Source organism: Euprymna scolopes, chromosome 22, assembly GCF_053919585.1.
Source record: "Euprymna scolopes isolate OS-2025 chromosome 22, ASM5391958v1, whole genome shotgun sequence".
In the NCBI taxonomy this organism is placed as follows: Eukaryota; Metazoa; Mollusca; class Cephalopoda; order Sepiida; family Sepiolidae; genus Euprymna; species Euprymna scolopes.
Window position 1 is genome coordinate 76,853,830 of NC_136503.1, and position 24,806 is coordinate 76,878,635.

The 24,806-nt window shown below is 34.0% G+C and overlaps 2 protein-coding genes across 3 annotated transcripts in view; one reads left to right on the forward strand and one right to left on the reverse strand.

Annotated features, from left to right (window-relative positions):
* The window catches only part of LOC145243470 (putative histone-lysine N-methyltransferase set-23), a 416,813-nt gene that overhangs the window by 116,742 nt on the left and 275,265 nt on the right, over window positions 1-24,806 (forward strand). The gene's annotated exons all lie outside the window — the stretch shown is intronic.
* The window catches only part of LOC145243469 (uncharacterized), a 219,526-nt gene that overhangs the window by 74,771 nt on the left and 119,949 nt on the right, over window positions 1-24,806 (reverse strand). The window contains exon 2 of one of the 2 annotated variants that reach the window (XM_080106406.1): window positions 22,663-22,809. The exons of the other annotated variant lie outside the window; for it this stretch is intronic. The gene's annotated coding sequence lies outside the window, so the exon portion shown is untranslated. The remainder of the gene's footprint in view (window positions 1-22,662; window positions 22,810-24,806) is intronic. 2 annotated transcript variants of the gene reach the window in all.

Here is a 24,806-nt window from a genome sequence, read left to right on the forward strand (position 1 = left end):
AATTTGAAAACACTTACTAAAAAGAAAAACATTACCCAACACTATCTCTAATTTAATTGAACAGAGCTAGGATCATTAATCAACGTCTATAAGTAAAGAAAAATTATATTTATACTAGCAAAAGTACCCGTCGTTGACTGGGTTCAAAAACAGCCTACAGTAGGCACCGCCAAAACTGGGGGGCAGGTCAGTACTTTTTGACGGACCGTCTTTTTAAAAATCTACCAAAAATCAGGTAATTATCCGATCAATATCAAATTTTCAGCGATTATTAGGAGAAGAATGAACTTTATAACAGTGTACTTATTTTTCATAAACGATGTTTATATATATATATTTTTTTTTTGCTTACAAACCCCCCCTTGTTTTGAAGTGGGAACAAATATGCTTAAAATAATCATCTGAAACTGAACAAAACATATTGTGTTGTTGTAAGGGACAGAATTATAGATTCAAAAAAAAAAAAAAATTGTTTGCATACCTTATTTTGACGTCTGAATATCAGAACTTCGATTGTGTTTAATTATCCCGCTTTTGAGTTTTGAAGTGTGAAATTCGGTGAATATGTTAAGTAAAATAATTAATTTAAGTTAAGCAAAACAAAAAAAAAATTTTTTTAATATTTATACGAAAAAAGCAATTTTAAAATTTTTGATAAATAAATTAACAATTTTTTTTTTAGCGAGCCGAATAATGCATAACCATTATTAAACAGGGCATGCTTTGAATAATCGATACAAAAAAAAAAAAAAAATTCGATAAATATTGTGCCCTTTGTGTTAAAAATAGCATAATTTTTTTCGATCCCGTTTGAAAACGTTTGCCGCCTTTCGACTACGGTGGACCAAACGCGCTGAAATATTTTTTTTTTATTCTGCTTTAAATTGCACCCCCCCATTTTGGGGAGCCTGGCCCCCACACACATACACATTAAAAACCAAACTCATACAAATGGTCACCCATCTGGTACTGGCCAGCCTCAGCTTAATAATATATTGAAATTTTCGTCACTGAAAAATAAGTTTTTTTGGCCTGTTTGGTCTTCCATAGTTTTCTCCTTATCAAACGAAAACGTAAACAGAGTCGATCTGAACTCTACGTCGACGCGAAATATCTGGTTACCTATATGAATAAGTGGAATTATTTGAAATTCAGGTACTTATATTATAATATTTTTGCATATTCTCTTAGAAAATCATCCTAAATCTTAGTTAGACAATAAATAAATAAATTAATTATTTCAAAAACCCTTTTTTTTTAATATTTAAGTACGTTTTTTGTGCAAGACAAAAAATGTCAATTGTTAACTTTTTGGGAAAATTTAACATTTAAAATTAAATTAAAAATAGTAGAAAAAGTTTTACATTATTCTGTTTTCTATATGATAAAATTCAGGGTTTTATCTTTCTGGAAAAAAAAGGTTACTCAGAAATAATGGATTTTAATAAATGTAATTTCGTTTTAAAAAACAACAACAACTTGATTTTGCGGCCATTTTTGGCGGTGCCTAGCCTACAGAAAATGGACTCTGATTTATGAAAGTATGATAGGTTATGAAAAAGAAGGGTTGTAATGAGATAGCTTCAAATTTAGGGGTATCAAAACCAAAGCAAAATATGATGAAAGTAAAAATAAAATAGATAAACCCCATAATTTATTATACCATACCTGTTCACACTGAAACACTTATCACAATATTCTGTGGATCTATATTAAAAAAAAACCTTGTTAAACTTTGTGACATATTTACATTCTATGGAGGTCAGGCGCGAACGAAGACTCCATAGTTTTATTATATTTCTTCAAACTGAAACATAATTATCAAAGTATACTTACGCAGATAGATATGAAAAGTCTTTATTAAAGCGTGTGCCTATTTCCATTCTATGGAGGCCAGACACGAACGCAGATCCCACAATTTTATTATACCATCCCTATTTAAGTTAAAACATACTTATCAAAGTATTATTATGTACATCTATATAAAAAACACTTGTAAACGTTTTTTTTTTTAATTTTTAAATTTTTTATTTCCATACTTTGTGGACCAGGCGCGTACGCAGACCCCACAATTTTAATGAATCATCATTATGCCAGATCAAGCATACCTATTCCTGTGTCTCGATACATCTATCATATGTGATCAGTTTTCTATAATAGTCAACCATATAGGAGCCTATTCGTGACCAGACACACCCACAGACGTTCAGCTTTATATATATATATATATATATATATATATGAAATTGGTACATTTAGGCAGAATTTTTTCATTCAAGCAGACATTATTAAATACAACAGAGATACTTTGCATTATGATTCACTTTCACCTTCTCAACTCCATGTATTCCACCTGAAGATGATTCGCGATCAAATTGAAAGCGCTCGTGGTAACTATTGAACTTTCATTAATATTTTCGATTTTGATATATATAAAAAAAAAAAAGATTGTACGGAATATCGAAAAAAAAAAAAAAAAGAATCATAAAGTAAAGTATCTCCGCTGTCTTCTAATATATAAAAGGCAAAATGTGTGTGTGTGTGTGTGTGTGTGTGTGTGTGTGTGTGTGTGTGTGTTTGCCAAAAACTTTCGACACTCGCGACGGATCCTCACAAGATCGGTATATCGGTATTGTTTTAAAGCGCGATCCTTCAGACGACAAATATCGAAAAATTGGTCAAAAACATTCTTTCCTTCACCCTCAACTCGACAGTTTCTGTACAAGGAGGGGGTCGCTTTTTTCGTCGACATTTTTGCAAGTCATTGTCTCCGTTGAATTGACTACGTTTAATTTCAACACTCTCGACTTCCACTTGTGCCATGGATGCATCGCCTACGACATTACATTTTTTTCTCCTTCATATTACGGGTTCAAGCCTGCCTGCTTACTATCACTTTCTTTTTCAAACACTTCTCTCCACCCAAACTGCCTTCTGTTAGTTTGATCCCCCAACCCTGCTACTACCACTTTTTTATTCCCCCCCCCCGAGTTCCTTACTACACCACCTACACACACTCAGGCAACGCCAGGTATCCCCGCTAGTATATAATAAAGTCTGCTTGAATATATATATATATATATATATATATATATATATATATATATATATATATATATCGAATGTGAGAATCATTGCAAGTTTATTTGTCCAGACATTTTGACCCACACATATTTTATTATTTTGTTTTAGATTATTTTTTTATCACTTAAATTTGTAATCTTATATAATTTTTAGATAATTTTTTTTATTACGTAAATATGTTGCGCTACCAGATAAGGCTGTCTGAAGATATCTGCTTCCTGACTTCAAAGGACCAAGCTTTGATATTATTGTTATTTTTTCAATCCTTTGTAAAACTCAATCATGTTCTGCAAAGTCAAAAACGAAAGCAACAATTTTTCTCAACCAAACTAAACACCATTAAATAAACATTTGAAGATATAAAGAACTGGAAGCATAAAACGTTTTTTTTTTTTCCACATTAATGTAATCGGCATTAAATAAACCGGAAAGGGTTGATATGCCATAAAACAAAACAACCAAACTAAACCTGATTGGCTTAAAACGTATACTATCGTATTTCTTATCCAATCAGATGTTTGTGCTGAGTCACATGTGCATTTTCATTTTGTACGTTAAAGACTAAAAGTCAAAACACTTATAGTGCACTTGCTTTTCAAACCCTCGTTTTATGTTTAACATCATGCAGAAGAGGTAAATGTTTGGTTTGGTTTTGTTGTTTTACGGCATATCAACCCTTTTCAGGTTATTTAATGCCGAATCCAGTTATTTTGGAAATAGTATTCATGTTGCATCCTGTTATTTCGTAAAAGGTTTTTTATTCTTTCAATCGCTAGTTTGTAGTGTTTGGTTTGGTTGTTTTATAGTGGATTTGATCGTTTTTGTTCCCTCACCTGCAGAACACGAATGAGTTTTGCAATGGGAGAGGGAAAAGGGTTACAGTATTAATGTTTGATACATTTTAAGTTAGGAAACCAGTCAGGAAGTGGGAGGGGGTATAAAGAGAGAGAGGGGGGATAGGAAGAAGGAAAAGGTGGGCTTTTTTTTTCTTTTTTTTTTTTTTTTTAATTCTTGGTTTTGCAGGTCATAAACTTTTGGAAATGGAAGTAGAAAAACAAAAAGCATCAAATGTTAGGTGCATTTCGTCTCAGGAAGTCCATATCTTCAGACAGCCTGATCTGGTAGCACCAGGAAGAGATAAATAAATAAATGTTGTGTAGTTATGTCCTTTATGCTTAAGTCATTGAATGAAACCTGGATGCACTTCCCTTTTGGGTACGCACTGTTATTCGTTTGTCATATTTTCTTTTAAAATCTGAGTGAAAATAAACAGTTTTCTAAAAAAAAAAAAAAAAAAAAAAAGAAAAGAAAAAGGAAATTGTAGTCGCAGTGTTTTCCCAGAAAAACTTGTTATTTTGAGGTTTGATAAAATAAATAAAACGTTGAGTTGCGAGAGAAATCGGAATCAAATTTCCATTCAACTTTAAAAAAAACACACACACACACACACAAAAAAAAAAAAACAAGAATTCTTATTCTCTGGACCAATCGACAGTCAGTTCAAATGATAACGTTGTTAAAGGAATATTGGGATTGGTAATATATTTGCTTTCTTCTCTCTTTTTTTTTTATTTTTATTTTTTTATTCATGTATGCATGGGAAAAAAAAATTATGTAGGGATTGTCTACAGACTGTAATCTCTCCATAGTGAAAAAAAAAAGTAAATTAAAAAAAAGTAAAAATTAAAGGCAATTTTCTAGTTTTCGGACTCAAATCAACCAATCTATGTTCTGTATTTGAGTTTAATGCAAATGTAAATAATATTTCCTTATCTACTTTTCTCTCGGTTTCTTATACAACAGTTTCTTAACTCGAATTTCTGAGATAAAGCCAAACTTTTTACACCATACTTCTGTACAAGCCGAACCTATAAAAATATTGTCTTCTCGCCAAATTACCCATTTAAAATGTCTTGTTTGCAAGACAGTTTATCAAATCATTTTGGATTTAGATATAGGTACAAGGGATGGCGGAGGGGCGACAGAGCAATGATCTCGAGCATCTAAATTGTGAGGGGTGGAGGGACATCCATTCCAATTCGTTTTCATAATATTTTTCAGTGCTAGGATTTATACTTGGATTTTGAGGTGCACAACCAAGGATTTGATCCCGCATATCTTTACTAGTTTGTAATATTTGAACTACTGTTCTCAACTTTTCGTACTTTCTTTATGAACATCAGGTCAAACTTGGGAATCTGTACGGAATTTCGAACTGAAACTTTTTTTTTTACAAAAGAAGTCAACACTTATCAAGGCTCGAAGGCCGCTCGAGGATAAGTTGGTTGGTTGCTTTTGTTTTATGGCATATCAACCCTTTTCAGGTTATTTAATGCCGAATCCAGTTATTTTGAAGACAAATTTTTTAATAGAATATATTTGTTGTTTTCAAGTCGGTTTCTATTTAACCCATAGTTGGGACCCTAACAGGTACTACAACTCCAGGTCAGAGTGGACCTGGGAGCAATGGCAATTAAAGGGTAGCTCCACACTTCCCAAAGCCCGCAAGCTGGGGCCTCACCATCGGATATAGTTTGAGGTTATATCCAGGACGTCGAGGTTAATGAATGTAAGGTGGTATTGTAGTAATCGTTAATGGTGTAGATTGGGTATAATTTGGATTATTTAAGGGTAAAGATCAACAAGAATTTGTTTACATTGAACTTGAAGGTTACCAGCCGGGATGCAAACCAGTGTAACAGTGTTCCATGGGCAGGCAGCTCTAGGAAAGTAGCTTTGTTCATGGAATCTGCGTTTAGATTTAGGCACAGATAGCGATAGGGTGAATGTTTTCTATAGTGGTTGCAGCTAGTCGAGTATTTTTTTTTATGAAAGTTTGGAAAGAGGGGACTATAGACTGGAGTGGTAGTACCTGTTAGGGTCCCAACTATGGGTTAGATAGAAACCAACCTGAAAAAAAAAATATATATATATATTCTATTAAAAAAAATTTTCTTCAAATAACTGGATTCGCCATTAAATAACCTGAAGTCGAGCACTTACTATGAAAATAATGATAAAGCAGAGACAGGCTCGCAAGGTCTCTTCTGTGGGAAAGAGGTTGCAGTGAAGAGAAAAGAGCATCACTTACTGGGTTTTGAAGCCAGTTTTGAACTCTGTCGAGGTAAGACAGACCGCGCCGAGCAACTGATGCTCAGATTTTATTTAATCCACAGAGGTAGCTTGCTCTTGTTTTCTTAGCCAGAAGGACCTATGGTGTAACGGATATAAATGCTAAGTAATAATCAGTTCCAAGTGACAGTCTTCTAGAGGTTGATGGTTCGATCCTCAGTAGGGGCTATCCTAAAAATACACTTACAAATCAATTAAGACTTCTACTTGATAAAGAACACGCAAGTTTGTGAATTTTTAAGACAAGGATTGATAATTTGTATTATTCAGACTACTATTCTTTTCTTGAGCATTATTTGCACAACATTTCGGCTGATGTAACCTCCCACCTTCTTCGAGTGTATCTTATTGAACTAGGGAATCTACAAAGAATTTCTAACAGAAGTCTTTATGGAATCCAACATGCTCTTGTTCCGTCATCCATGACTGAGTGAAAGTTTTAAATAATCCGCAAGTATATTCTGAGTATAGCCCGCACTGAGGATTGAACCTTCAACGTCCAGAAGAGTGTCACCTCAAACTGAATTTTACCTAATACTTTCTCCATTATATGCCACAAGCTCTTTGTGAGAATACTTGGTAAAATTCAGTTGTAAGTGACATTCTTCCAGAGGTTGAAGGTTCAGTCCTCACTTGCAGAATACAATTGTGAATTACTTAAGACTTTTAGCCGGTTATGGCTGACAGAACGAGAACATGCTGCCCCCGTGGATTAAATAAAAGGTCCCATTCAAAATTCCATGCAGATTCACGAGTTTAAGAGAAAGCTTTAGTTTGACAAGATACACCTAATGAAGGTTAGACGTAACTTCAGCCAAAACTTTGTGTAAATGACACTCAAGGTGAGAACAGTAGTCCGAACAACCCAAATGATACGTAGCCAAGATCACAGTGTAGTGTCTGTTCTAATGCTACACTTACCTTTTCTGTCATCGGTCAGTGGAGGAGAAATTCTTCATGACTGAGACAATTTTTGTTTTTGTTCCTATCTAGAGTGCTCCTTTTTGGAGAGCTGGATTTTCTCCACATTAAAAACTGACCTGGTGTCTAACTCTGCCCTCGTGGGGAGGCAAGTAAATAGGAACATATAGTGTTAGCGATTGTGAATTTGTTCGTGGAAATGTTTCGATCGATGAGAAATGGGATTCCTGGAAATGTGTTTATGTGTGCATAGACAGGACAAAAATCAGGGTTAAACTAGGGTGAGGGGAAAAATCAGCTAATAAACAATGGTAAATCGAATAAGATTAGAAAAAAGAATTATATTTAACTAGCGGGACCTGTGGAAATTCCACAGCAGACTCTTTCATATGTAATATATTCATGTTGGCATTTTGTGCATGTTCAGCGTCAATGGAACCGCACTGATATTATTGTAGCTCTTTTGTTAACACTGCAAAAGTATTTATCAAAGCTAGCAGGGACGCCTGGTGTAGTCCGGTCGTAAAATATGCTTAAATATGATATTTTAATTTATTCAGATTTCTTATATATTATTGTAGAGTCAATTTTCTACCAATTCTTATATATCATAAAGTTGAGATTTAAAAAAAAACAAACAAAAAAACATATCCATATTACTTAGATGCATCAGCTTGAATTGAAACCAAAACCAAAACCGATAAACAAAAAAAAATGTGTGTGTGTATATATATATATATATATATATATATATATATATTTATTTATTTATTTAGTAAAAACCTGAAAAAAGTGCTCAGTACTATTGCAGAGCAAATATATGTTTTATTTTTTATTACCGTTTTATCTGCTTAGTTACACATGTTTCGGTTACTGAATCGTAATAACGATCCAGTAACTTCATCAGACATTACAGACATTACGTTTTCTGTAATGTCTGATGAAGTTACTTAATCGTTAGACAATTCGGTAGCCGAAACATATGTAACTAAGCAGATAAAACGATAATAAAAAAATAAAACATATATTTATATATAAAATAAATAAGTAAAACTTGAGTTCCTTTACTTATAATCGAAGCTGAAACAAAAACTCATGAAGAATTCTTGGTAAAATTATTTATAAAAAAAAAAAAATAGGTTGCTGGAGTGCCATCAGCTATAGTCGAAACCGAAACCAAAACTCATGAGGAATTCTTCGTAAAATTATTTATTACAAGAAATGGAATGTCATAATTAAACGACAGTTACTCGGAAGAAAAAAGATGTAAGCCTGACACACAAAATAACACACACGATATCAAATTAATATATAAGATATACATTTGTAGGTTTCGGGTTTTTTGGGATTATTTCGACTACTGTTCTTACTGTGATCCTTACAACGTTTCAGCTGATGTAAACCCCCAACTTTCTTCAGATGCAACTCAGAAATCTGTATGGAATTTCAAACAGAACCCTTTATTAAATCCACAGCGTTAGCTTGTTCTCATTCGATCAGCCATGACCAAATAGAAGTCTTACGTATTTTTAGTATTGACCTCCAAAATTTAGTATTGACCTCCAAAATTTAGTATTGAACCTCCAACTTCCAAAGACTGGTGCTACCAGAGAAGGCTGGCTGAAGATATAAGCTTCCTGACAAAAAAAAAAAAAAAAAAAAAATGCACCAAACAATGACGTTATTAGGTTTTGTTTCCCTTATCTTTACAAAACTCAATCATGTTATGCAAAGCCAGAAACAAAAACAACAATTTTCTTCTACAAAGCAATCAAGCAAAACTCCATAAATAAGGATTTAAAGATATAAATAATTTGAAACATGAAACTTTTTTTTTATCAAAGTGACCGGATTCGGCATTAAGTAACCTAAAAAGGGTTGATATGCCGTAAAACAAAACAACCAAACCAAAGCAACCTCGAGAAGACAGTCACTTGGAACTGTTTGTTTGTTGCCTACGACTTATACCCTATCCTGAGTTCGAAACTGACTTCATAATCTACTGGGTGATGCCCTTTTCTCTTCTCTGCAACCACAGAAGAGACCTTACTAGTTTATCTCTGCTTTATCGTTACTTTCAAGCAAGTGTTCGACTGAGCTCCAATCTATGGTTTTTATAAAAAAAAAAAAACACTTTGAATAAATTAAAATATGCATCAAGTGCGCTTGAAAGCCAAATCACAACGTAATATTAGGAAAATAAACAAATATTTTACTTGTTTAAAATTTATGACAAATATATTTCAGAGCTAAACTCCATCCTCAGTGTGTTGTTGTATTTTTTTTTCTTTTCTTCTTTCTTGCCGTGTTGTAAAGTTGAAGAAAGAAAAGTCTGTGTGTAAAAAGCCGCGCGTTGTATTTTGAAATGTTAGAACAGTGCGTAAGTAACGCGAGAATAACGTCAAGGGTGTGAGTTCCATATAGAAACGTTGATTTAATTTGAATAAAATACGCATCAAGTGCGCTTGAAAGCCAAGTCACAACGTATTTTATTTTATTCAAATTAAATCAACGTTTCTGTGATTTGGCTTTCAAGCGCATTTGATGCGTATTTTATTTTATTCAAATTAAATCAACGTTTATGGAACTCACACCCTTGACGAACGAAAAAAATAAAAACACTTGTCTCGCCCAAATCACTATCATTAAATTCCTCCATTCTCTATCAGTGCTTAAACTTAAACATGGATTCCATGAATAAAGCTTTTTTTCCTAGAATTACACGCCTGTGGAACTCGGTTCCACTTGTCTGCTTTCCAGCTGACTACAGTGTTGTCATCTTCAAGTACAATGTAAACAAGTTCTTATTGAACCGTCTTCGTAAATGATCTAATTATACCAAATTTCCATTACAAACGATTACTACGCTACTCTTTTAGTGACTACCATACGCACATTTACTCTTATCCTTGAGTATCCGGGCCTTGATATGTGGTTACTCCTTTGTAGGAAAAAAAAAAAAATTATCCGTGATGTTATAGGTTTCTATGAAAAATCTAAATAAAATAAATTGTCAATCTTCATCTAAAAAAAATCCGAAACATATGAAATATGTTTGTGTTATGTTTATTAATTGGGCTATTATTCTCATTTTGGGTGCTATTAGCACAACTTTTCGGTCGCTGCAACCTGCGACCTTCTTCGGATGTTGAAACCCTGCTTCTTTTTCTCTACTAAGAAAAAGAGGGTTGGCTCTGCATTACAGGAAGTCGAACTGTGAGTTTGAGGGTGGGTCCGTAGATCATAACGAAGGTTCAATCATCAGGAGTCACTAAGATTTTTTTTAAAGGCTTTCTTATGACTCAGTTTTTCGGGATATCTATACTAATTGCTAATATTAGTGAAAAAAAAAAATGTTTTACGAAACAGAGGATCGATACCCATGCGTATTTTTTTTTTTTTAAACACAATGTAAAACATTTTTTCACTAATATTAACAATTAGTATAGATATCCCAAAAATTGGGTCATAGGAAAGTCTTTTAAAAAAAATACCTTAGAGACCCCTGAAGATTGAACCTTCGTTATGATCTACGGACCCACCCTCAACTCCACGGTTCGAATTCTTGTAATGCAGAGTCAACCCTCTTTTCCTTAGTAGAGAGAGAGAAAAAAAGCATGTTTTCAAAACCCGAAGAAAGTCGCAGGTTGCAGCGACCAAAACGTTGTGCTAATAACACCTAAGACGAGAATAATAGTTTGATTAATCAACATTACACAAGCGTTCACATCTCATCTAAAAAAAAAAAAAAAATCAGAATTGCATATGCAGTTCTGTTAGCCACTCTCCGAGAGATGTATCAAACTGTTTTGTTATTGTTGTTGTTTTAATTGTGTAGATAAATAAAGTTTACATGGGGAACTCACCTGCAGTGCTCTCTGGTGAGACCATTGTCTCTATCAACGAATAGTGTACATTCCCAGGTGTCCATAACTGCGAACTGCTCGTCTTAACTAAGAACTGTTCTGTAATATCCAACCCTAGCCCTAACCCTAACCCACTCACTCACTCTCCTCTCATCAGTGACATCCACCAACAACACCCGCAGCCGCTCTGAACTCTCTCTAATTTAGAAAACGGAAATTAATACAAAAAAAAAAACAAAATAAAAGAAACAAAAGAAACCAGAACGCCAACTAACTTTTACTTTTTTACTTTTATTCTTCATCAAAATTAAATTATAAAGTTTTGATGACTGTGAAATAACTTAATCAACTTTATTCACTTCATTTGTATATTACTAGCAGGCATCCCGGCGTTGCCCGGTCATAAAATACGCTTAAACACGATATTTTGATTAATGCATATTTCGTACTTATTATTACACTAGCCTGGGTGCCCGGCGTTGCCCGGGCTTTTGGAGGAGTGTGTTGAACAAAAAAAAAAAAAAGAAAAGAAAAAAATGTTAGTAGGAAGGCAGGCTCGAACAAAGGAGGAAAAGAACGGGGGAAAAACGTGACGTCTTTGCTGTTACGACCACCGCCAAACCGGAAGTGACGTAGGTTTAAATTAAAGCTAGACAATCCAAGGGATGACTTTCGAAAATATCGGCGAAAAAAGCGACCCCTCCCTGTAGAAAAGTGCCCAGTTGAGGCTGAAGAAATTTTTTAGCCAATTTTTCGGTATTTGTCGTCTGTTTGGTCGAACTTCAAAACCATTCTGATCTTGGTAATTTTGAATATAGTCTTTTGTCATTTGTTTATTATATGTTTTGTAATTACATTGAGCTTCTTAAATAAGCATTGGTATACATAAAAAGGAAACATAAGTGTATAAAAAATATTTCAGCCCGGCGTTGCTCGGGCGTTTGGAGGTGTATGGTGAGTAAAAAAAAAAAGAAAAAAAAAAGCGGTCAATTTTTTTAACTTTGGCCCCTATTATGACTCCTTAACATTTATTGTTTTGGGCTTAAATCAAGTTATTAAGTTAGATCCATGTCCAAGGAACCTATATCTAAAATTTCAAGTGTTTAGACCCAAAATTGTCGGAAGAGTTTGGTAGAGTTCTCAAAGGTCAAGTCGTTGAACTTTGACACCTTAACAGCCAAATTTCTGGCCGAAAACCAATCACATAGATTTTTCCAAATCTCAGTACCCTGTATATCAAATTTCGAGTCTGTAGACTTAAAATTGACAGAGTTATTACGTAGGGAAATGTACACACACAGATACACACACAGACACGTTCACTTATATATACACTAGCATTTCAGCCCGGCGTTGCCCGGCTGTTTGGATGCGTATGTTGAGAAAAAAAAAGTGGTAGTAGGAAGGCAGGCTCAAACCCGTACCATAAAAGAGGAAAAGAACGGGCAAAAAACGTGACGTTTTTGCTGTTACGACCACCGCCAAACCGGAAGTGACATAGGTTTAAATTAAGGCTAGACAATCGAAAGGAGAGAATGACTTTCAAAAATATCGGCGAAAAAAGCGGCGACCCTTCCCCTGTTGAAATGTGCCCAGTTAAAGGTGAAGATATTAATGTTTTTAGCCAATTTTTTTATATTTGTCGCCTGAAGGGTCGAGTTTCAAAACAATTCTGATCTTGGTAAAATCCGTCGCCTCTGTCGAAAGTTTTAGGCAGACATGCAAACATACATACATTTATATATTGGTAGCTCAAATTTTCACCCAAACCGATTAAAATCTTGTCCTATCCCTGAATACACTTTATGTAAAATTTCAAATGTATAGACCAGAAATTGTGTTTAGTAATTTGGTAGAGACCGCAGAGGTCAATGTTTTAAAACTTTTATTATGATCCCTTAACATTTATTCTTTTTGGGCTCAAATCAAGTTATTAAGTTAGATCCATGTCTAAGAAACCTGTATCTAAAATTTCAATTGTTTATACCCAAAATTGGCGGAGGAGTTATGTAGAGTTCTCATTGGTCAAATCGTTGAACTTTGACCCCTTAACAGCCAAATGTCTGGCCAAAAACGGATGACAAAGATTATTCCAAATCTCCATACCCTGTATATCAAATTTCGAGTCTGTAGACTGAAAATTGACAGAGATATTGTGTAGGGAAATGTACACAGACAGACAGACAGACACTTATAGTAATGATTTAAAAAGTTTTTTTTTTAAATGACTCATGCACCACCAGCAAGAATCGAAACCAAAACGTTTAGCTTACGATTTACCTTTTCCTTTGACATTAATGACTGCACTATGAAGACATGTTTACTGCAAAGCTAAAAATTAAAACTTGAACCAATAGCTATTACGCCACGCATGTATATTTGTAATGGCGTCGTTCGACCTTCGCCTAGAAAATTCGATTTTTATCATTTTCACTCTTTTGCGCCGATTTTTCCCGGCTAAAACCTAAATATAAAGTTTCACGTAGCCTATATATGAAGTTTCATGTCTTTAGACCAAAAACTGACAGAGGAGTTTGTCAGGCAAAATGTTTTACACACACACACACACACGTATGCATACATAAATATATATAGAAATAGGTTTGTGTTTACTATAACCTTATTACGCAAATATTACGTCAACTAAAGATGATCATTCCTATAAGAAGACTGAAAAATCTAATAGGGAATTAATTAAAATGAATGTTTTAAAGAATATGCAAATTAGTTAGATCTTTTGCAGATGAATGTAATTCCACGATCCATATATGACAAAGTTGTATTTTCTTTTGAAATAAATAGAAAAAAAGGCTTTTAATATGAATATCAATACACACAAAAAAAATATTATAGGAGTATAGAATAGATTATGTTATACGCAATACATATTAGTGATGTCAAAAGTTTAAAAAAAATTGATTTGAATGCTATCAGCTAGATTCGAAACCAAAACATTTAGCTCTCTAGCAGTACCATACCATATGAGCTAAGAATACATGGATATCAAAACTAAAAATTAACACAGTTAACCATATCAATGTATATTTAGAAAACGCACCCGGCGTACTGGCATGTGAATGTGTGACGTAATTTTATTTCGTTTTAAGGTCACAAACACAGTAAAAGTCTGGCGCTTCTACAGAATCGGAACACAGTAAAAGTCTGGCGCTTCTACAGAATTGGAAAGAGATTTTGTAGTCGATAAATGGAGTTATCAGATAAAAAAAACAATGGTTTATACTGATTTTTTTTGTCAATTCTAATAGGTTACAATGGAAGCTTCTAAATAATGCAGTCGGAATTACCTGAATATTACTGAATTATTAAACAAAACAAGTTTAATCGTGTTAGAAGGTGAAAAGTTGCCGCCATCGTATTTAAATCAAAACGGAAATTACCCCCTTTTCGAACTCTCCTATACCTTACGATCGTTTTCATCAAATTCTATTTTTTATTTTCTTTAATAAATAATTTATCGATTTTGTAATTTTTGGATATAATAATCTTAAAAAATAAGAGGAATACGTAGATTTGTTTTTATGTGAAATTCAGTTTTACGATTTCCGAAATTTCGTCCCAATAGTGTAGAAGCGTCAAAAGTGTGTCTACCTGAGCAAAAAAACAAAAAAACAAAAAAAAAACCCAAAAAAAAAACCAAAAAAACTTCGAATTCAGAATATGTCTCTTTTCGTTTAGGGGAGGTAGGAGAAATGCAGAGGTCCAAACCATGAGAAAGAATATTGAGTTCAAGTTGGAATAACTGTGCAGCGTCTGTTCATTATATTATAGTTAGATCTTGCCCCCTTTTTTTCGTGTTCCACTTTAAAAAAAAGGGATTATTGTCTCCACAAATTGGAGTATCAACAATTGGAACAACAAAGACAATTTCAACACCAACAGCACGAAAGAGGTTTGAAAAGTAAGTCAACCAAGAGGCAAAAGAAAATAAATCACTTTTAAAAGACGTAACCTCTAGAACCACCAAATAAACAAGCTCGAGGATTTTTTTCTGCAGCTGAAGGCATCTCGAATTCTTAAGTGTAATTTAAATACAAGCCGGATATTGGTTCAACGTTTCTAGCGTATGTTTTGAGGTTTGAAACATTATTTACGAAAAAAACAAGGCCAATAGCCATTAGTCGAGTGCTCTCGTGTAATGAATGAATGCGTGAATGTAGGATTGACATGAAATTCTTAAAGATAAACTAAAATGACCGAAAAATGGCTGAAATGACTTAAATAAATAAAAAGTAAATGACTTAGAATGACTTTAATGAACTTAAGGATGAATTGAATGACCTTAAGAATGAATTGAATGCTTAAAAAATAACTGGGATCCTTCAAAAACAACTTGAATGATCTGGAGAATGACTTGAATGGCTTGGAGACTGACAGATTGTAACGTGGGTGATCATTTTACATTAAATAATTACAGAAAAGTGATCCCCCACTTTATATCACAAAATTACAAACATAAGGACAGCATGTAGTAAGAACAGATACTGCACTTTGATCTTGCCAAAAGGCCAAGAAAAGTGTATTTATTTGTTCCCCCACCGAGCAAATTAGGCACAAGACCGATTTTTAATGTGAGCAGTGAAGGGGAAATGGGGACCAACTCCCTGGGGAGTAGGGGAGCTGGATAGTGACAATTGGTATGAAGGGTTGCCTCTACATTGACTAAGATCTTATATGTTAGGCTTCTCCCACATATGGGCTTTGCTTGCAGTATCTGCCTGAACAGATACTACACTTTGATCTTTACAAAGAGGCAAAGAAAAGGCTATTTATTTGCTCTCCCACCGAGCAAATTAGGCACAAGGCCGATTTTTAATGTGAGGAGTGAAGGGGAAATGGGGACCAACTCCCCGGGGAGTAGGGGAACTGGATAATGACAATTGGTATGAAGGGTTGCCTCTACATTGACCAAGATCTTATATATTAGGCTTCTCCCACATATGGGCTTTGCATGCAGTATCTGCCTGAACAGATACTACACTTTGATCTTGACAAAGAGGCAAAGAAAAGGCTATTTATTTGCTCTCCCACCGAGCAAATTAGGCACAAGGCCGATTTTTAATGTGAGGAGTGAAAGGGAAATGGGGACCAACTCCCCGGGGAGTAGGGGAACTGGATAGTGACAATTGGTATGAAGGGTTGCCTCTACATTGACCAAGATCTTATATGTGGGGCTGCCCTCACATGCGGTCTTTGCATGCAGTATCTGCCGGAACAGATACTACATTTTGATCTTGGCCAAAAGGCCAAGAAAAGGGTATTTATTTGTTCCCCCGCCAAGCAAATTAGGCACAAGGCCGATTTTTAATGCGAGGAGTGAAAGGGAAATGGGGACCAACTCCCCGAGTTGTAGGGGAGCTGGAAAGTGATAATTGGTATGATCTTAACCAAAATGGCCAAGCACAAAAGTGTTATGGACCGACCGACCGACCGACCGACGGAGTGACTTATAGAGTCGCTTGCACGCGACTAAAAATGTGGACAATGATCAGATGAAGGAAAAGAATCACGTTATTGTTACAAAATTCGGGAACATATAAGAATACGAAATACACGAATTGAATAACACCATAGTTCGTCAAACAAGCATAGTTTAAAAAATATCAAGTGTTGCAAATTATGCAATGTATATTTGCACATGTGTGGACGATACAAATTAAGTTGACGCCAAGTTCCAATTTTTCGATTTTGTCCACTAAGCAACTATTTTTTCTAGCTAAAAACTAAATCAATTTTTTTCCACAGGTTCAAATGCTCCATATATGAAGTTTCAAATCTGTAGACCAAAAATTGACGGAGTAGTTTGGTAGAGACTATTCTGTACACACAGAGACAAGATCACGTTTATATATATATATATATATATATATATATATATATAGTGATAATGTGTATATAGTGATAATGTTTATATATATATATATATATATATATATATATATATAGTGATAATGTGTGTGTGTGTGTGTGTGAGAGAGAACAACTCTCAAACTATATACTCAACGAATTTTCTATCTACAGACTTTAAATTTGGTATACAGGGTATTCATACGGGGAAAACATTATCAATCTTAATCTGGAAAAAGGGCTGCTAAGGAGACAAAATTGAAAAATTTATACTTGGTGGAGTCAGCAGATGTTTATCTGATTGTCAACTGAATGTTCACATGACAGCTTCCTTATGTTAAGAATAAGTAGGTTTGAAAACACTTTTTAAAGATCATGTCTAGCTGGTCTAATGGTTATCGCACTTAACTCATTGTCGTTAGGTTTTGGTTTGGATTTCAGCTCGAGTATTATGTTTTTTTTTTTTCTTAACAGTTCACTTCTTGTTAGTAAAAGAATAGTCGAGCTGAGATCGAAATCAAAATATAAAAACAGTGAGTTAAGTACGATATCCATTAGGCCAGCTTGTCATGAGCTTTAAAAAGTGTTTTCAAACCTACTTATTCTTAACATAATGTGAACGGTTCGCATATGCTCAGTTGTGAAACAGTTAGCAAAGAGATAAAAATCAGATGACCACTACGTACCTATTTTAATTTTTGTTTTATACCCCATAGCAGCCCTTATTTCTGTATGAAAACTGATTAAAAATTGTCTACGTGTCTGAATACCCTATATACGAAATTTCAATTCTGTAGATCAAAAATTAGTTGAGAATTGTCCTCACACACATATTCTCACTTTATATATATATATATATATATATATATATATATATATATATATATATATATATATATATATATATATATATATATATATACAGGGTGTCCACAAAGTCTAGCTACATTATGTAGCCAGACTTTGTGGAAGCATCCTGTAGATTATGTAGCCTGTATATATATATATATATATATATATATATATATATATATATATATATATATATATATATATATATATATATATATATATATATATATATACAGGGTGCCCACAAAGTCTGGCTACATGATCTACAGGATAGGGTGCCCACAAAGTCTGGCTACATAATCTACAGGATAGGGTGCCCACAAAGTCTGGCTACATAATGTAGCCAGACTTTGTGGACACCCTGTATATATATATATATAGAGAGAGAGAGAGAGAGAGAGAAAGAGAATAAGAGTAGTATGATATCACCGTATTAGAAGAATTTAACTTCCTATACGAAACTAACTCCTTACATGAATACTCCATGTTGGATTTCTGAATCAAACAAATTTCTTTTCATGTATGAATACCGTTTTATATGATTTTTTTTCTTACATGAAAAATATGTCTTAAATTCAACGTTTTCATTTTTCTGGTTATATAAACCATCATAGTCGGCTGTTGGCGAATATATGCGTCAAAATTTGAAAATTCATAATGCATGCAACCATTAATATAGGATTGAGAAGTGGAAGCAGGAATTCCTTTCATTCCTTTTTGTGGACAATGAGTATCGCTAGACTATTATATAAAGGGTAGTTGTCTGTATGAGTGTATGTCCAGATAAATACAAAAAACTAAAAAACAAATGACCACAGTTGGTATTTTCTTGATCGGTGTTGTCTCAGATGAATAACATCTAAAATTTAAATGTATATGGGTTCCCCATTGGGACCAGTGTTGGCTAATACCTTTGTAGGTTTTCACGAACAGGGTCTATTATCTGGTTTGCATAAACCAGACATTTACTTTCGTTAGTTGATGACATCTTTTGCTTATTTGACAACGAGACGAAAGCGGATGCTTTTTGTGTCCGTTAATAACGTTCATCCAGTCCTTAGGTTTACAGTAGACAAAGAAACAAATTTTACTCTTCCGTTTTTAGATGTTCTTGTTTCCAAGACATCATGTTTTATTACTTCCGTTTATGGTAAACCAACATTTATCAGCCTCTGTACGCGTTGGAACTCTTTTTGTCCTACAAACCATAAATTTAATTTAATTAAAACTTTAGCACATAGGGGGCTTGATGCTTTGTTCCGACGCTAATCTGGATGACGAGCTTAAATTCATTACTAAGGTCCTTTGTAACAATGGTTACCTTGTAACATGCCAGGATATAATACCCTAGCTCGCTACAAGAAAATAATGAAACGAATGCAATTGAAGGAAACAAAGACTCAATTGATGGATAAGATAAACGTGTCGTTTATTTACTGTTGCAAGAATATTTTCGATATAACATGTGTTCATGTCCGCGCGTGTGTAACCAATGTTCGTTGCAGGACTGGTGTTGTAGAAAAAATAGGAAATGTGTGTTCATCTCAAGTTCGGGTCACTATCGTTTGTTCGCGCGTGAGAAATGAGTGTTTTAGTGGAAATGAGAATGATAGTCCAGCGTGTAGACAAAAAAGAGGATAGAGAGTTGACATCAGTTAGTAGTCAGCTACGCGAAGATGTTCTCAGGGAACAGTAGAAGATAGAGAGAGAAAGAGTGTAGGTACTGTCTGTTGGCCTTTTGTCCCACATAGATAGTAGTAAGTGGGCGTGACGCACGCGGTTCGGTTCGTAGACCAACCGGCTCGAAAGCTGGGCCTAAAAAAAGGAGCCGCTTGTTGCTCTCTCTTTTATACTCGTTTCCGGTGGTCTTTTGCGCATGTGTATTTCCTTAGAAAGCGGAAGTGACGTCGTCCATGTGTGCGTTCGTATGCACGTGTGTGAGTACATATGTGTGCGTTAGCGTGTGTGTATATACACGTGAATGTGAGTGTATGTACGCGAACGTGAATATATGTACGTGTGTGGACGTGGGCGCGTATGTTTGTGTGTGCGTATGTATATGACATAGCTTGAAATGTGAACGTGTGTTTTTGTGAGACTAGGAAAGGCTCTTACAACCTCTTAGATATTGTTGAAACTACTATTAATAAGAAAGTTTCCAATTTTTACAAATCTAAAGAAATTATATTTAATAGATGTCCTGTTTAACTTCGTCTACCTTGGTTAGGTGATATCAGCGACTGGTTTGCTAAGCAAATCTCTTTGTTAGTACAACAATGTTATTTTGTATCGAACCCACACGTTGTTTTTTCAACCAGACCTATGTTGTTGTCCAATTGCAAAGATGTTCTCCCCCCTCACACCATAATAATTTGATTATTCATTTATTCAAATGCAGCGCGCACTATGTTGGGCGTACATTGCAAAGATTGGATTTTCATTTAAAACAACACGTACCATCAAAGATTCGTTATGCAAAATTTCCACCTTTCGTATGTTCTAAATAATACGTATGGTTCTTCGATTTGCGAGCACCTTATAAATAACCCTACGTGTGCCACGAATTTCAGTGTTGACATGTTTACGATCTTGAATAAGTTACATTCACCCTTTAATCTAAAAATTCTAGAAACTATTTTTATCAAGTCCTTGAGACCTTCTCTTTGTAAGCAAAAAGAAAATCTCTTAGGGCTTGATTTCTATGTCATTTTTTTTTCCCGCTTATTTTTTTCTCCCCCGCCATATTCATGACTATTTTTTTTAATCATATTTTTTCTCAATTTAGCTCTGTTGAGCGAGAAACGAAACCTGGTTAGTTAACCTTTATATTCATTTATTATTTTTTAAATCATCATGTTAATTGGTCTGTATTTAGCTTTAATTAAATTTTGTACCCCCCCCAATTTATTTTTCAAATGTATATATATATATATATATTTTTCTGTAGTCGTCGACTAACCTAGATTTCTGAGGGGGGGGGCTTCTTTTTTCTGTCATTTTATTAAACGATTCTAAAGGGAAGTAATTCTGATTTATCAAGGAGCCGCTTCTTATGCCAACTCATTCCTCAACTAATCTATAGGAAGGCGAGTTGTCTGTGTGCATGTCCAGCGAGAGAGGAATAAGCGGGGAAAACGATGAAGGGAGGTTAAGGCGAGGGAAAGAAAAACAGTGAGACGAAAAAGAGAAAGATATAGAGATGAAAAGAAAGATAGAAATTTTGATAGAAATATGAGTGCTTATTTAGAATTGTACTTATGAAAAAGAAATACAGAATAATAATGTCATGTTCCAAACATCACGTATATTGATCAATAGTTTCTTTTTTAATTAAGAAAATCAAATTTAACTTGTGTTCATTATAAGATTGACTTTGATCTCAAAAGTTCGAGTAGAGTTTTCTGCCACATATTTATAAATCATGACCGATCAAAACACTACGTCTCGCTTCGTCATAATTTTTTATTTTCTTATTTAAAAACAATCTACTCGATCAATTTATGTGATTTGGGAGATATAACATCTCCGTTCCGTGACGAGCACGTGTACGTACATCATAAAGATTTTTCTGTATACTTTTTTTTTTTTAAATAAGTATAATTCTAAATAAGTACCGAAATATGTTACAGTTTTGTCCCGGACAACGCTGGGTAACCCTACTGATATAATATTAAGAGTAATCAAAATGTAGTAGGATCGACTAACCATCCAACAGATAAACAATCATAAACGATTAAAGAAATGCGATTAAACGTTTAAACAAATTTTGATTTAAGCCCAAATCTTCAACAGTTGACTGGTTTTGAGTCTTATTTATAGGAGAGTAGCGGGGGCACCCGGCGTTGCTCGGGTGTGTTGAGTAAAGAAGCCCGAAAAAAAAAAAAGAAGTTGTAAAATCAAGACAGTAGGCAGTTTGGGTGAAGAGAGGTATTAAATTTTTTCTTTTAAGTGGTAATAGCCAGGAAGGCTCAAACCCTAACGCGGAGGAGGAAAAGATGGTGAAAAAAAAAGTGACGTCTTTGCCGAGGCGTCCATAGCAAAACCGGAAGTCGCAAACGTTGAAATTAAAGCTAGTCAATCGAAAGGAACCGATGACTTGCAAAAATGTCGGTAGAAAAACCGACCCCTCCTTATAAAAAAAAAAAAAAAACTGCCCAGTTGAGGGTGAAGGAATTAATGTTTTTGGCCAATTTTTCGATATTTGTCGTTTGAGACATTGAGGTACAAAACGATATCAATCTCGTGAGGATCATTTGCCTTTGATATATATAGATTTAACTGATGAATTGATAACGATATACATAAACAAATTGGAGGAAAGAACTCCAAATATTATTATGCATGAATATTAATAGTGAGAATATGACATGGAAAACTAAGAGTGGCTGGTTTAGTTATTTTGTTTTATAATAGATCAGCCCTTTTCAGGTTATTTAATGCCGAATCCAGTAATTTTTTTGGGGGAAAAATCAAATCCTTTATATCTTGGTGTTTGATTTGTTTTATTTTTATTTTTATTGTTTTTTTGTTTGTTTGTTTTTGTTAGAAGTAAATTGTTGTGTTTGTTTTTGTATTTGCAGAACATTATTGACTTTTGCAAAGGAAAAAGAAAAAAAAAACATTAATGTTTGGTTCATTTCTATCAGAAAGCCAATATCTCCAGGCAGTCTAATCTAGTAATATCAGCTGGGAAAAGAAGAAGAATGCTTTAAAAGAATCTTAGAGGAAAATACTAAACAGAGATTACAGTGGAATTACATTAAATCCCGGCAATCTTCTCTCTATTCATTGTGAGAGAATCACCGAGATTTAATATAAGTAACATAAGCTGATATAACGAATGGCAACGTTTGAATAAGTAAAATGTATAACCAATGTCAGCCAAGGCATGATTATGATTTTCTATGTATTTATTTATTTGAAAAAAAAAAGTGCCTATTACCTGCCAATTCAATTGTCCAAATGTTCACGTAAGTGTGACTTGTCCTTAGCCATGTGGGATGGAAGTCAGCAGAAATTTAGATTTCTCATGAGAAAGTTGAAGTAACGTTGCTGAAGGATGACCAACAATGATAAAACCTGATATTACCTGCAATGAGAAAAAGTATATTGCAAACACATTGTAATATATATATATATATATATATATATATATATATATATATATATATATATATATATATATATATATATATATATATATATATATATATAAAATAAGTTAAAATAAGTTTACTAAGGTAATCAAAATGGTAAACTTAAAATATATTATAAATATTAAAGAGTTAATATTTACAAGTAAAATAAACTCAGCCAGATGTAAAAAGCTCAATAAAACCGAAAAGGAAATAGAGCTTATAATATGAACAAATGATTAATAAAACATGTTAAAAGACATCTTGAAAAAGAGTTAAAAACATATTTAATTTTAAAAAAAGAAGCACAAGATAAGTGGATAGTCCTTAATCCGCGGAGTTTCGAAGAAATACTCTCCTTCTCATCAGAGGGCAGGAATTAGCAAAATGCAGGATCGAATTTTGCATATAAAAGTATTTAATGAAACTACAAGTAAGTCAAAGATCTTACTTGGTTAAAAAAAGGGTGAGGTAAGGGGAACAGGAGGCAAAAGAAAAATAATAAAAAGATTTCACATGAATGGATAGTCCGGTGAAGGGTAAAAATCCAAAAATGGTAAAATCCATTTGGAATTTACCCATTGGATTGAAATTTTAAATTCGACCGTTTTGGATTTTACCATTTTTGGATTTTTTAGAAGGAGGTTTACCTCGAAATATTACATAAATATTTAAGCAAGCATTAATAAAAATAATTAAAAAATTCAAATGTTTTTCTATAATTTTTGGTCCCCCAACAAAAGGAGGGTGGACCTGTAAATTCACCCTCGTCCGTTCGTCTGTCCGCCTGTCTGCATTTTCCTCAATAACTACGCCTTAGAATTTTTTTGAAATTTTGCACAAACATTAAACATGATTTGAGTAAAAAAGTAACAGAAAAAAATAACTTGTTATTTTTTTTTTGATTGTGAATTTTATTAATGATTCTATGATTATCATATTATTTGTGTGTGTATGTGTGTGTGTGTGTGTGTGTGTGTGTGTGTGTGTGTGTGTGTGTGTGTACGGGAGAGTCACTCTATATTACTCTAATTAGTAAGAAAATCAGTACTCCTGCAGTTTGGGGACTGTGCTATTTTTAGATAAGATTTTCAAGTTAAATCCACTTTTTATGTAAGCTTTTTTTTTCATTAAATTGTTAAGTAAAAGTACAGAATAGTTAACAAAGCCCTCCTCCTTATGTTAAGTATAGTTCTTAATAATAATGTTATTACTTCAGCATGCTTTGTTAACTGACAAAGTAGCAAAATATTAATTGATTCTTATAATTCTGAATTTTTGAGATGAGGATTCGTTATTTATATTATTTGGATTCGTCGGACTACTGTTCTCATCTTGAGTTGACACTCAAGATGAGAACATTTGGGTTGATGTAAGCTCCAACCTTCTTCAGGTGTATCTTGTCAAACGCAGGAATGTTTCTGTCGAACTCGGGAATTTTGAACGGAACCCTTTATTTACTTCGAGGGGGTAGCATGCTCTTGTTCCATCAGCCATGACTGGATAGATGTCCTAAGTAATCCGCAGTTTTATTTATTTTTTTGATCGCCAACACTGAGAATTGAACCTTCAACATTCAGGAGAATATGACTTTTTACAATTGATTTTTCTAAGTACTTTAACGACTGCGCCACAGGTCCTAAACTGCAGAAGTGCCAAAACATTAATTGGTTAATAGGTATTGATTTCAAAATCTGTCTTTACAATAACTCTCCAGCAGAGCACGGTTTCATCATGCCTTGACAAGATTCAAAACCGGCTTCAAAATCTTCTTCCCTTTCTCCTCTTTACACTCTCTTTCTTACAGAGGAGAAGACATGATGAGTCTATCTCTGCTCTATACTTATTTTCATAGCAAGTGCTCGACTGAGCTTCAATCAATGGTACTCTCTCTGTAAACCATTCACAACAAACCCTCGTCTATCTACAACCACAGTCAACTGTTTCCCTT